Source organism: Chelonia mydas, chromosome 22 (genome assembly GCF_015237465.2).
Source record: "Chelonia mydas isolate rCheMyd1 chromosome 22, rCheMyd1.pri.v2, whole genome shotgun sequence".
NCBI classification, from domain to species: Eukaryota; Metazoa; Chordata; order Testudines; family Cheloniidae; genus Chelonia; species Chelonia mydas.
In genome coordinates this window covers 16,627,111-16,641,922 of record NC_051262.2, presented here as the reverse complement: position 1 = coordinate 16,641,922, position 14,812 = coordinate 16,627,111, and the positions used below count along the sequence as shown (strand labels likewise).

General features: G+C 45.0%; 1 long non-coding RNA gene across 1 annotated transcript in view; it reads left to right on the top strand.

The window, feature by feature from the left end:
* Window positions 1–8,390: 8,390 nt before the first annotated feature.
* LOC122463529 overlaps window positions 8,391–14,812 on the top strand; it is a 56,766-nt gene continuing 50,344 nt past the window's right edge. Inside the window, exon 1 of the long non-coding RNA XR_006286975.1 lies at window positions 8,391–8,501. This is a non-coding gene — a long non-coding RNA (uncharacterized LOC122463529). The remainder of the gene's footprint in view (window positions 8,502–14,812) is intronic.

Below are 14,812 nucleotides of genomic sequence, written 5' to 3'. Positions count from 1 at the left end.
GAATAATTTTGAGTTTGTAAGAAAGTTTTCATCCTGAATTGGGATGAAAAGCCAAAATTTCACATAAAAAAATATGTGAACTGAAATTCTGAAAAAAACAAACAATCAGGTCAGTCGACATGTTTGATTTCAATAAATGTTTCAGTTTGGTTTAGCCCTCTTGAAAAATATTTAATATAAAATAAAGGAAATCTTGAGACTACGTCACTTTGAAATGAAAAATCAAAACCTCTTGTTACAAAATTGCAGAAATGGGGCATTTTGACATTCTCTAAACTTTTTTTTCAGAATGAAATTTTGTGAAATCAATGTGATTTCATGCAAAATTTCGATTTAGTCAAAACTGCATTTACTAACAGCAAATTGTTTTGACAAAAATTTTCCAAACAGCTTTAGCATCAGATTCGGAGTTTTAGTCCCTGTTTTACCACTGACTTCCTGTGCTTACATTCCAGCTTTAGTTAAAACATGGCTCTTGGGTGTACGGCTGGCTCAGGGACTGGTGAAAAGTACAGAGCCTGTCACTTCAAGATCACCTGTTCACCGATAGCCAGGTAAGGAGAATGATACCTACAGTGTTTTTATCAAATAGCGGTGCAGGATCCTATGTGAAGTGTGTTGGAAGCCTCGTAATACCTGCTGAACAGGTTTCCATAAGTGACAGGAGCCAATTGTCATTCTCTTTGGAAGTCTGAGCAGAGAGGCCAAAGTCTGAAGAGTCCTTGAAAATGAGTGCCACTCTCACGCAAAGAAGTGATCCAGGGCAGAGCTCAGATTCACTCTAAAGCTTCATCTGTGTGTAATTTCAGTTTTTATGCTACCTGCACATCCCTTTTTAGAGCCCCAGAAAGCAAATGTGCTGTGAAGTTGTTCTCGCAAAACTTTCTCCTGTCTCCCCACACAAACAAACTTCTACATACCCTAAAATTATTTTAATGCTCTGAGTTATATTTGACTAAAGCCATAATATTTTGGAGCTTAGCAACTTTGTTATTTTACCAAGTAAGAGGTTTAAGTATTACATGATCCAGAGTCTCCCATATAGCCAGCTGAAAAATGTTTGGTGGTGTTGTCTGCTGAAAGTTTCAACAAAAACAATTCATTTTCAACAACATTTTCTGCAGGAAAATGTTTACATTTTCATCAAAAACAGAACAATGTTGGCCAAACAGTTTTTGGTTTTGAGTTTTTAGGTTTTCAGCAAAATGTCTAACTTTCCCATGAAAATCAGACACTTTACCCTCAAAATTGAGTTTTATGGAAAACACAATTATCCACCAAAACCAGTTTTTATGGACGGTTTCTGCCCAGCCCTATATGTGAGACTCTGGGCTTGACCCTGTGATGGCTGATGATTGGCTAATGACCAGGCACACTGTTAGTCTGTGCTTTAGCACCCTATTATTTTGATATTCCACTCTCTCATCAGCCACTTGTCTGATACGTGCTACCCGTTAGAATGTAAGTTATTTGCACAGGGTCTATGTTTGTGCATCATCTTGCACAATGGGGCTCTATTGGGGTTATGTCCACTAAGAGGTCAGTATGCAAATAAACTAAAAAGTAGTGTTTCTGATTGGCTGAGTCACTTCTGATGTCAGAATTCCATCACCCAACAATAAGCTTCCCCATAACAATTTCAAAATCAAACCATAACGGGCTCTTCATGTATTGCCATATAGTAATTGCCTTAATATCAGGGTCCTTACCAAGTTCTTGCTTGAGTCTCTCTTTCACACCTCAACAGAATGAGCCATTCCCTGCAGGCTGATTTTTCAAAACATAGCTTTCCAAAGGAATCAGGTCTCCAGGGAATGGAGCTACAGCACAAGGAGGTGACTTCCTTCAAGCATGCTGAGATCCTCGGGACCTCACTGCATGTGGACATGGAAAGAATGGAGCTACAGCACAAGGAGGTGACTTCCTTCAAGCATGCTGAGATCCTCGGGACCTCACTGCATGTGGACATGGAAAGAATGGAACATTTTCAAATACCTACAGTTATGTTAACAAAAACCAAATCTGTATCTTCACATCTCGCTTTTTCATCTGCTAGATGCAAAAAACCAAGCTTTTCACATTCATGGGAATTGACATATGATATAATTTTTTTAAGAAGTTCTCTGTTCCCTCGGTAGTTTTGATGTGAATATTAACACTAACATAATTTCATGATGATTAGAGAACACAATTATGGGCTATTAATAATGACACAAATAATGACATTTAAGGCCTCATTTTAATTTGAGTAATATTCTGTCTGGTGGTATTTAAACAGCTCTGTCTAGCACAATTACTGCAGGGCCAAGGTGCAATCGCCTCATCGCAATATCAATCATGCCACTCCTCACCAACGCCTGCTCCCCACAAAAAGAACTGGCAGTTCAGAGTCACACAGCATGAGAAAGGCATCTGAAGGAAAAGGGGATTTTCAATAAGTTGGACTGTGGCATTGTAGTTTCTGGAGGGACATGGGCAGCAGGCTGGTGGCTTTCTGAATGTACATGTTATCTTGGTGATTTACCACTAGGTTAGATTACAGACTAAATGAGGTCAGTGGTTTCTTAGGCTGTTCTGGGGTAGGAGTCTGCATCGCAAAGGACCAGATTCTAATTTGTGTTGAATGGCACTGTACACCACTCATACTTCCTTTGAAGACAAGGAACTTGTGCTATAAGGTGCTACCTGGCCTGAGGGAAGGTATCACAATCTGACCCAAAACTTTTAGCCTCTGCTCAAGCAATTATCAAGGGGCACTGCAGGTTAAAATCCAAGTGACAGTGCTATTGGTAGTGGGTCAGGACTGGCATATCAGGGGACAACACAGCTAAGGATTGAGGTAGCTTTGGTAGAACTAGCTGGACTCCAGTCCTGAGCTTCCAAATATCTCCCTTCCCACCACATCTCATTGTAACATCTAGCTGACCTGGGTTCTATTGTTGCCCTGCTGAGAAACTTTGGGCAGGTCACTCTGCCACCCTGTGCCTCAATTTCCCCATCTGTAAAATGGGGATAATGATACGGACCTCCTTTGTAAAGCCTTTGGAGATCTACCAGTGAGAAAATGCTTTTTAGAGATAGGTATTGTTAGGGGCAGGAAGGATCTGGCATACATTAGCAGGGCTTTGTAAGGGAGGCTTGCACCATACTTGCCCACGCTATCTCAGGCTGCAGTGTTTCTCAGCTGCCTCTGACTCTCAGAAGCTCCTCATTTAAGAAAGATCTGCAGGAAACTCTCTGAATTCTGCAGTCAAAACTATCAAAATGCCATCTAATCTTCTCCAAAATCTCCAAACTGCCCTGTCTCTTATGCCCCCTATGGTATTAACCTAATGGAGTCACCCTTGGACTTACCTCCACGGAAGTCAGGCATTGGAAACACACAGTCTCCTCTACAATATACTCACTGCCAAGATCAGCCCTAGAAAGTGGCCTTGCTGTGCTAATGTGGGTTAATGGAAACCTCCAAATCAATTTTCACTCCCAGAAGAAAATTCCCCTGGTTTAGGCAGCAAAGTCTGTAATACTGGAAATGGCTCTGGATCTTTTTTTTTTTTTTTAAGGTACATTGTAGTTCAACAAAGAGAGGGTTAAGTGAAACTTTTCTGGGTAATTGACTTGGTCTGTATCCATTGCCCCCAGGAGAGCACCAGGCTCTTCACACAGCAGAATGTTGTGAGTTCTCTGCAGAGACAGATGCTGCTTTGTCAGACAGGGGGAATGGTAATTTCTGTTATAGTGCTCACCCTCTCAGCAACAAACTCGTGTTTGACTGAATCCCTGATGCCAAGGCTCTGGGAGTCGTCTCACTGTGCAGCACAAATGATAATGCTGAGGTGTTGCTTTTATCATCCTACACTGGGCTATGTGCAATACTAAACCAGTGACTGATTTCCACTGAACCATCCCAGGCAATCTCTGTCACACACACGCGGTATCTGACTCTTTCTGCTGCAGGAGTTCCTCTAGCTGCTTCAGACACACTTATGTATTTTACCGAGAGGAAATGCGGATAACTCCACATGCTGCACTTGGCTTACATGTCAGGTTCTTCACGTGACCTCCCAGCAACAGCCCAGGATGAACTCTGCGTATGGTTTTTGCTATCGTCAGTAGACACTGGCTGGCACATCTGCTCTAGGGCTCAGGATGACTTTTACCTGATTATACCATTATTATTACGACTATAATTATCTGCATTACAGTAGCACCTAGGGGCCCCTGATGGAGGATTACTGCTCCATTGTTCTTGGGGCTGTACATGTATTACATATTCACATGTAACACATTTCAATAAGTAAAGAATTTGTAATAAGCTCCTAAATCAAACAGCCCTTGGACCTCCTGCATTTTCATAGTGGTGAAATTCCGTTCAATCAGACTTAAAGTTTAGTTTCACGGGCAGCATTTTCAAAACACGTCAGCCACCCAATTTTGCATGCACAGTTTTGTGCCTGCCGTTATTTGCAAGTGCAAAACTTTACCAGTGGCCCTGAAAACCAGGTGATTTGAGCTCGACTGCCTGATTTACAGGCACAAATAAATAAGTTTGCATGACAATAAAATCAGGTCAAGATTTTTCCAAAGCAACTAGTGACCTTTGGGTGCATCAATTTTTGGGGTGCCCATATCAAGGCATCTTAAAGGATATGACTTTCAGAGGGCAGAAACCGAGAACTTGCTGAAAATCAAGTCTTCTGAAGATCTCTCAGTTAGGACTCCTGGAGTAAGCAAAGACAGAGAGCAAGCAACTACCACATCCCTGCTGCTTTGATATTTTAGATGTATAGCTCCTTGAAGAGAGACTATGGTGACTGAGCCACACAGCACTCACTTGTCTCTAAACAAAGACTCTGCAGCCACCCTCCAGCAATAGAAAATGTGATTTATTGAAAACTGTGTTAAGATTGTGATCTATCACTTTAAATTCTTGTGGTTTTCCTAGTCCTGCTTGCAGACTATGGGGCTCTGTAGGGAAGTGTGGGATCAGAGTCAGTCTGCACCAGCCAGCCTAGTGTAAGGTGGGATGAGTTGTGCTGCTCTGGTTTTTCGGGAGCAGCCTGCTTTGTCTCTCTCTGCTTAATTTTTACTATCCCATATTTATCATCAGTTTTCTCTGTTATGTTCAATGCATAAACACAGAGATGTTAGATAACGAAATAATTTTGCTGGAAAGTTGAAACGAAATTCTACTTTGTTTTTTACAGTTCAGAATGATGACATAAAAGAACCCAGAAACAGAGAAAGAGAGAAAGCAGGTTGCTCCCCAAAATAAGCTGGCTGGCTGCAGACTAACTCTGATCACACACACTTCTTCTCTACAGAGCCCTCTAGCCTGCAGGCAGGACTAGGAAAACCTCTGAAAATTTAAAGTGATAGATCACAATTTTAATACAATTTTCAATACATCACAGAAAATAGCATGTTCAATTTAGGTGAAGAAAGAAAACAAATCAAGGTGCTATTTTAGCAAACCAATAAGCATACAGTTTCTCAAGTGAAAGCTACACCAAGACTGTATAAAGGGAGCAGTCAGAGGAAGATAGACATACTGGAGAGACATAAGCCCAGCTGAGAATTCCTCTCGCCATCCCACGATGGTATAGTATTACACTTCTCAGTGAATGATATATGTGGGTTGTTACATCATGCAGCCAACACTGGACACTTGAGAAAGTAGATTCCAGTTTACAATAGCTGGCTGACGGTGTGCTGAGAATATTGCCTCACATGCTGACCGTTATGGCCTCATTGTTTCCTATTACTCCCCCCCCTCCCATCTGTTGTCTCTTGTCTCATACTGAGATCGGAAGCTCTTTCGGGACGGGACCATCTCTTTGTTCTTTGATCGTACAGCAACCACCACAATGGGAACCTGATCCATGACGAGGGCTCCTGGGTGCTACAGAAATACAAATAATAAAGACGGATCATTAGTCTGTTCCAGGCTGGCAATTATGTTCCTAGGAAGTAAGTGGCTGGAAATGACATACAAAGGAGATTGATGCAACAAGTACTGCCCTTAGCAGAAAGGGCCAACTTCCCCAACAGCGTGGAAGTCACGTTAATCAGCTGTCTAAGTACTCAGCCTTGTGCAGACAAAGTTCCCCTCTTCCTATACAGTTCAGTGACACTGTTAAATTTATCCTCCCATTCGGTAACAAACTCCAGACGTATTCTGACAATGCAAAGCCGTCGGGCGAACAAAGACCTTAGCTTTTGACAGTGAATGAGGCACTTTGCTCAGAGGAGTGGGAGGAGTCCTTTTTATAGATGGAAAAATCCACCAAACAAGCTATTACGCTTAAATGAAACAATGCAGAAGGTTACGGGGGGTAATGCTAACTTTAACGAGTCACGGCATTATTGGCTTCAGAGCTGAACAGCAGCACAGTAAATAAATGCTGCTCCTGAAAGGTTTCTGCCTGTCAGACAACCATCATTTCTGGCAGACTCTCAACCTCTTTGGTCTTCCTCCACCCAAGCAATGCAGCATAAAGCAGCTCTTCCTTCTGTCTGATTCAAGAAGAAAGTTTATTTTCATGCAGTCTGGTATCTCTGACAGGCTTGTCTTTAATGCATGTTTCTCGCTCTTTTATTCTTTCCTTCTCCCATCACTTTTTCAGTCAACCTTTTTCTTGTCTTTTTAGAGCATATGAATAGGAGCATCTTCCAGCCAGGCATAAGAGAGGGCAACCACTGTGCAAGCTTTGCACGCACACACACAGACTCTCTCTCTCTTCCTGTCTTACCAGTGCACTTCTATCATGATTAGCAGCAATCTCAGCTCTTCCAGTCCTTGGCCCATCCAGCTCTGCCAATGCACCTCAGCCCTGACCTGCAACACCTGCTGCTATCCTAGTCCCAAACCACACCTCCATGGGCAATAGCAGGGCTAGATTGAGTTGTGTGGCAGGGGGACCCTCGGCTCAGACTAATGGTTGGATGCCCCAGATCCAGGTGTGCAGTGCAGTTGGGTGGTGGCGATGTCCCCTAAAGGGAGGTTGGCCACGTGTTTGCTGACACCCTAAGTACAACCTCCTTTTAGCACCATCCCTTTTACACCCAGCTCTGTCTTTGCTGATCCTTTGCTAACGTGAAGAGACCCAATCCTTTCTTCCTCCTCCTCCTCGCAACCCCACACAATGCAGGTAACTCCAGTAGGAGTCACTCCTGTCCTGTGGAGGGGAAACGGGGCCCACGGGAGCTGACTGCCAAACAGGCAATGGTCAAATTGGGGGCTGAGTTCTGAGGCTGTATCAATGATCCATTTCCTCTCCCCACCTCTATGTGCCCCTTGGGTCCCATCTCACTAAGGTGTTTCTGCCGCAGTCCCCAGATGGCTCATGCAGCTCGCCGGCGCCCTGCAGCCGAGCTGGGAATCCTGGCTTCTTGCTCTGACTGCTGATCATGAAAAAGGGGCCTGGGGGTTTTTGGGCAGCCAGACAAAAAATATCTCTGCTTTTGGCTGCAAACAGGCTCTCAACCTTGCAGTTTAAGATGCAAGTAGCGTAGCATCCAGAGCCGCACAGCTGCAGGGAGCAATTCAGGAATTGCCTTGCTGGACTACAGAGTGCCAATTTTTCAAATCTAGAGCCATTTTCTATATTACAGCCTGCACCGCCAAAGCCAGGAGGGATTTTCTTCGGGGAGCACAAATTGATTCAGAGGTTACCATTAAGCCACATTAGTGCAGCATGGCCCCTTCTAGAGCTGTTCCAGGGAGCCAGGCATAGGGTGGGAAACTGCCGTCCATGAACCTGCTGCAGTACTGATTCCTGATCCGCTGCACCTCTGTTATTCCAGGTCTCACCTCTGCCAATCCATCTTACTCCTGCCCTGTGCCCCCTGAGTCCTGACCTCCTGTCCTTGCTTCCTGCCCAGCCAGTGCACTTCCATCCTGACTTGAAGCACCCCCTGCTTTCCCAGTCCTGTTCTCAGCTCTGCAGGGGGACCTGCAGCCAAACCCTTGCTACTATCCCAAGATTGGTAGGCATTGAATTTTGCCAGTGGAACTCCATCTGGCCTTCTGAATTCCATACACCGCACATACTTCTACTTATAATCAACTATGACATGATGGGATGACTTTACGATGTGGAAAAATAAAAAAAAGAGGCATGAGTCCCAGCAAACTCCTTTCACTTGTGACTCACCTTTGAGCACAGTTGTCCAAAGCCAAAAGACTAATGCATTAATCCCTGCACAGCTCAGCCCCTCTCTAAGGGGCGAGTATTATTGTTAATGTGGTGCTTTCCCCACCCCCTCATGGGTGAGAGCAGTGTTTGCAATCTTGGCTAAGCACTCTCAGCTGTGGCAGCTGCAGCCAAGGAGGGCTGAGTGGGGGTAAAGTTATATAATGGGGGTGGGTGGCATAGTGGGTGAGACTGGGAAAGGTGAGGTGGTTGGAAGTTCCCCACAAAGTGAAAGCTGCTTCAAAAATCCACCTTGTTCCACTAATTCTTCCTTCCATAGCAAGCACCTCAGCTGTCATTGCTCTGGTAAGTCCTAGGCAGTCTGCTCTTGTATTCTGCCCCTTTCTTCCCCAAGCAGGTGTGAATTAAAGCTGGATCAATAGAACTGCAGATCTGGGGCTTTTGAAAGTGCAAGGTATGGCTCTAAGGATGGGGGACCCTGCCAGTGAGAACTGGGGTGTGCTTTGAGTCAGCAGGGCTGGCAGACAGAAGCCCCTTTTGAAAGGGGAAGTGCTTTAGGGCTGGGAGTGTTTTGGCTTCTATTTGGCTGGATTAGAGAAAGGCTCTATTCAGTTTTACTCTGCTTCTGCCTTAGTGGGGAGTCCCCTCCATGACCCCCTTGCAATCACCCAGCAAATGTAATTCCCTCTTGCAAGTTACTCCCGACTGGTTGCAAAGCAATTACCTCTCATTGGAGAGAGCCTACCATCTAAGGGGGCCTGCCGACTGGATTCTGCTCTGCAGCAAAGCATGCACCTGCTGGGCTAAGAAGTTGCTGCCTGACTAGGAAGGAAGGGTGTGTTTTGAAATGGCCCTGGCAAGTGGGTCAGGACACCTTTCACCAGTGGAAATGTGTATGCTCACCCTGGCTCTGGCTTATTCTGGACCCTGCTGAACTGTTCTTGGAAGAAAGGGAAAACTGGTAATGCTAAGTGCTGATAGGATGCTGCTGTCAATACAATAGTCCACCCTGATGAGCCTTCATATAAAAAGTTATTTAATGAATTAGTTAATTAATGAGTGGCGTTTGATTGATTGGCTCATACGGTGCTCTCAGCAGGGTGAGCGTGACCCTGGGATATTTCTGCTACTGCTTAAACGCATCCCCTCATTGGTCTGAAGCTCTCCATGTTCTGGCAATTTGTATGCATTTAATGTAGCTCTTTAATAGGATGTAATGTTAGCGAAAAGCCAAAAGCACAGCAGCTGTAACTTAAAAGACATCCCCATTACTGCAAGCCTTATAATTAGGGTAAGAGGGAGACTTGCTCTGCCATATGTTAAACCTCTTTTGAGGTTAATAGCTCTGAGATTTTGCAGTTTAAAAAAAATTCATCTTGAGGAATGATGACAAGACACATCAATGAGGCTTCCCAAACCAGAGGCTGGGGAGAGTCTATCCCCTCACAGTCCAGCAGGAGGCACTTGCTAAGATGTGACTGGTACGGGGAGGAACTAGCAGGAATCCTCTCCCCTGCCTTGCTCCTTCATCATTCTTGTCTTCTCACCTCCTCCATGTTAATCTTTGTCTCTTCTCTGCTTTCCTCTGCCCATTCATCTCTTTCAACCTGCCCCCCACCCCAGCCTTCCAAAGGCGAGTATGGCTTCATTTTACAGGGCAGAAGCTGCTACTCTGCTTCACTTTCTCAGTGCCAGGTATGTTGTACAATAAAATTATTCCTTGGCAGCTGCTGTCTTCAGGTCCGAAGTCTAGCAATTAACCATCATTGTGGTTCAAACAAAGAATAATCTACTGTGCAGCACTTTCCTCTGATCATTGCCCTTGCAGCCTGTGCTACTCATTTCCCACGACCTTAAATCATCAACTGTTTGTCTCATCAGAAGATGAGCTTAGTAAAGAGTGTGGTTTAGTGGCTAGAGAAGGGCACTGGGAGCCAGGAGTCTTGAGATGTGGCTCCTGGGGAGGGGAGTGTGGTCTAGAGACTATAGAAGGGGACCAGGGGTTGGGTTTCCTGATTCTATTCCTAGCTTGGGTGGAGGAGTTTGAACTAAGAGCTAGAGCTTGCAGGCTATGATTCAGAGCTATATTCTTAGCTCTCACTGACTGCATGATTCAGGGAAAATTACTTCACCCTTCTGGGCCTCAGTGTTCACATCAATATAATGGGGCCAGTAAAATACTTCAGAGGTGTTGTGAGCCATCTGCTTCTGAAGTGTTTAAAGTCCTCTGGTGAAAATTGTTGTGCAAGTGCAAATGTTTTGTTATTGTTACACAAGAGGGGTGTCTGGCAGACTGCAGCCAAGTGCCCAGTTCAATCTATTCAGTGTCTGTGATGCCTGGCACATCAGGGCCTTTTGGTGACCCTGAGGTTCACACCAAATATCAGCCTATGTGGGTTGCCTAACTGAACGCTCCTCTGGATAGGGATTGGTCATCTTCTTCTGTCTGTGAAGTGCTCCTGGTGCTCTGTAAATAACCTGGGATAACAGTACCCTGGCCAGTGAGGGACCGCCAATGAATGTAGCATTGTCATAGAGGCCACACATTCACTAGCAACACCTCACTTCCTGGTCCGTGACCTTGCTACAGGAAAGGAAACCATCCTCCCCACTGCTGCTCTCCCCCAGCCGCCCATCGGGCAGGAGTTTCTGCTTTAGCTGTGTAGGGTTGAGCTTGTGACCCCCCCCCCCCCCAAATCTGGGACAAAGGCTGCCCAGCGCCACCTCCAATCCAGCGGTTCCTTCTCCTGTCACTGCTTTCCTCCTAAAGTCGACTTTTATGCTCACAACCCACCCTTGTCACTGTGTCTCTTTCACCTCCTTCCAAGGTGGCTAGGAGCTCCGTGCTGGTGCATGTAATCAAACTGCAAAGTTATTGGAGTCAATGGCTGTGGGCCAGCAATCCCCAGGCTATAGTGACTAGCACAGAGAGACCCATTCCCTTTGGCACTTGGCACCACAGGAAATCCAGCCCAAGTAATGAGCAACTGAGTTCCTAACTTGTGCTCTTTGTTCTCACATTGTTCCCCTTATGCACCACCTTCCAAGAAACTCATTGTGGGATGGGCGGAAGCCCACATGATCCAGTATTGAAACATGGGAGTCAAACCAAATTCCAGATGGAAAAATGCTCCAGTTCTGGCTTTGATTTGTATTTTTAAGGGAGTGTGTGACAAATGAATGGCCTAACTTCAGTTACTTTGGGTGTTGTATGAGGAACACTTGCAGTCCCCCCAAAACAGTCTACAGGACTACTTTAAATTTGCCAGTCGTGGTTGAACAAGAGATGACTCTTCTGGTCTTCCTTAACTAGAACTTGTTTCCAAGCGCATTGAAAAGCGAGAGGAAGAAGATTGGAGGGGAGACTGGCAAGATGGGGAGTGCTCTGGAGCAGTAGTTCTCAACTGGGGTACATGTACTGCTGGGGGGACACACAAGTCTTCCGGGGGGGACACACAGGTCTTCCAGGGAGTACATCAACTCATCTAGATATTTGCTTAGTTTTACAACAGGCTACATAAAAAGCCCTAGTGAAATCAGTACAAACTAAAATGTCATACAGACAATGACTTGTTTATACTGCTCTATAGACTATACACTGAAATGTAAGTACAATATTTATATTCCAATTGATTTATAATTATATGGTAACAATGAGAGAGTCAGCCATTGTTCAGTAATGTGCTGTGTTGCTTTTGTATGTTTGATTTTGTAAGTAGTTTTGAAATGAGGTGAAACTTGGGGGTGCGCAAGACAAATCAGACTCTGGAAAGGGGTACAGTAGCTCAGAAAGGTTGAGAGCCACTGCTCTGGAGTACTCAAGCTGTCTCTTTCCAGTGCTATCTTGTGGTTTGTGTACGGGACTGGGAATCGGGAAGGACCCAAGTTCTAATCCCAGCTCTGCTACTGACACTTCTTGTGGAACGGGGCAAGTCACTTCATTGCTACCTCCATTCCCCCATCCGTGAACTGGGCCCAATTAATACAATATGAATATAATTACTAGTTACGGTCTGTGCAGTGCTTTGAAAATAGGAATCCCATAAGAATTTCCAAATATTACCTTTATCTTTGGTTAACTTTATCTTAATCTTTTAATGGTGTCCTTCCTTTATCTTTTATTCTTCCTTTGTGGTTGCATTCCATCTCATTTCTCAGCTGCTCTGAGGTTTCATGGATGATACACTGGCGCATACACATCCTTGTATCTGGTATTTGCTGTGTTTAGGGTGTTTGGATGCACTGGAAAATTTTAAAATGAAATTCACTTGAAATCACCAAGTTCTGAGCTTGTTTTGTGAGACAGAGGGTCAAATTTCTTCCACCTGAAATGGGGTCACTTGGCCTGAAATTCACAGGAAGGTTCACAAATATTTTGGTGAATGTGGACCAGGCTTTGAGTTTGTAAGTTCATGCAGTTTGCTCTATTTGGAAAACTATTACTTTAAATGCTCTTCAGGAGGTCCAACTCACTCTCACAGCGTGACTTGCCAGAAGTTTCATGTATGATTTCTGCTGGGTTCACAAAAAGCACAGTCCTAGATCCCATGAAGAGCACCCAGGGCATCCAAAGCTGTAAGGCAGCCTAAATTCCATCCAGTTGCCATGGTATCAAAGCGGCCGTATCCATGTGTTGATTGTAAGTTCCTTGGACAAGGACTGGGTTTGTATAGCCTCAGACCCAATGGGGTTCTGTGTCCATGATTGGGACAGCTAAATGCTACTGCAATTCAAATAATCCTCTGCCTTCAACAACCAACCCCTCAATTACAACATGCTAGCTCCCTTTTCCCTTCTGCTACACTGTGTCCAATGTCAGAAGTGGAATTACCAACCTCAGATCAATAGCGAAACTATTAAACTGCACCTTAAATTTATACTCCTGGCACTGCTGTGTTCATCACTACTTTGGCAGCGTTTCTTACAATCTGGCTCATCTTTTCTTGTAGAAGGATAAGCTTTGCTGAGTCCTCAGTGGCCATGGGAGCTAGTGTGCTGCCTTTCTGCATCTATGGGTGGGCTGTAGGTTTGAAGCCTGGCTTACCCAGTGAAAGGAAAAATGGTTGGCTCATTCTGAGGGTTCACTAGGGATTTTTGTCTAGAATAACTAGACTGATGCAAATTCCCAGTGTAAAGCCAAGGTTTGTTACATCTTAGCTCCATTTCAAGCCACATTAGTGCAGTTTTGCACTGGCATCAATGTCATTGGTGTAAAAATGCCTAATGTAGGTGAGCCTTCACTCTTAAGGAGACTTACTCAGACACACTGCAGCATAATCATCTATGCAGGCATGTGCAAAACACTTCAACACCCTTTTCTCTTTCAGATCCCTCAAGACCCACTTCCACTGTGATGCTGTAAGAAATTAGCCAAGTCAGACAGCTAGGACAAGAAGCAACTGGGGATAGCTGATTATCTATCTTCTGTTGTACATTTGTAACTTACTTTATATTCTGAGCTCTTCAGTGCAGGACGCATGTCGTCTTACATGTTTGGGCAACACTTAACACACTGACTGCTACCATAATGCAAATGTGTTCATGTCCTTGCTGTGTGTGCATCACCATAGAATCCAAGCGGCTTTCCAGTAGCCACTAAGGTGCATGACTAGCATCTAGTTCATGTGGGTGGCTCCTTTGGCACTGTTCTTTATTAGCAATAACCCTCGTAAGGTGGGTATAAGAGCCTCTTGGTCCCGTCCCCGCTTTGCTGCCTCCTAGTGGGAGAGTTGAGTCCAGGTGGGTCATTCAGGGTCTCCAATTGTCTGCTGTGCCTAGAAAAGTGTGTTTGTGTGTTTGCAAGAGGCAATTGTCCACATTAGCTGGGGTTCTTTGGACTGCTGTGTCTCCAACCACAGTGTGCTCTGGCAAGCTGAAGGACTGAGACGCCTAGCCTCGTGTCCTGATCTCTCTGTGTGGGGATTTGTTACCCTGGCTACCATTTCTGAATCCCCTACTGTTCAGGCAAACACTAACAAATGACTAAGAAGCCCCATTATCGCAGATGAGGGAAGGGATGTCTAGTGATGCAGCTCCTGGGAAACAAGTCTCAATGGCTTCTGCATCCTCTCCAGACCTTGCACGTATTCAGTGCACTCTCCTAGCTTCTCCTTCCACACAGGGGAAGGATAGGATCTATAGTGGTCTGGGGAGAGGCTACTTTTTAATCATTTCTGATCTGCCTGAGGTTGGGGCTTCATTTCCACTCAGCAGGACAAAAATCAATAATGTTTAAATTATCCAATTAAAAAAGTGTTGGCTGCTTAGCAGAGGAAGAGAAACTGGCAGCCTTCTCCTCCAGGAAAGGCATGTCTGCTCTGGGTGTGCTATGCAAGGAGCCCAGGGCTGCCAAATGGGGCGTGCTTTTAGTGATCTCCCTTTTGGTGCAGTGGGGGATGGAGGAGCACTCCCTCCCTGTAACCGAGCACAGAATGGTATGCAGCTCTCAAGGCTGGGAAATGGGGCTCTTCCTGGGGGGAGCAGTGCCAAGGGGAAGGGGTTTAAGAACTAAAATTTACTGAGGAAGCAAGGGCTGGGCCCAAATGACACCAGTCTAAGTCAGTCTAAAAGAAGGAAGTCCTACACTCAAGCTTCAGGGCCCACTCGGAAAGGGTTCATGAGTATCTGAGATCCAGTCAAGTGCCCCCTCTTGGCCA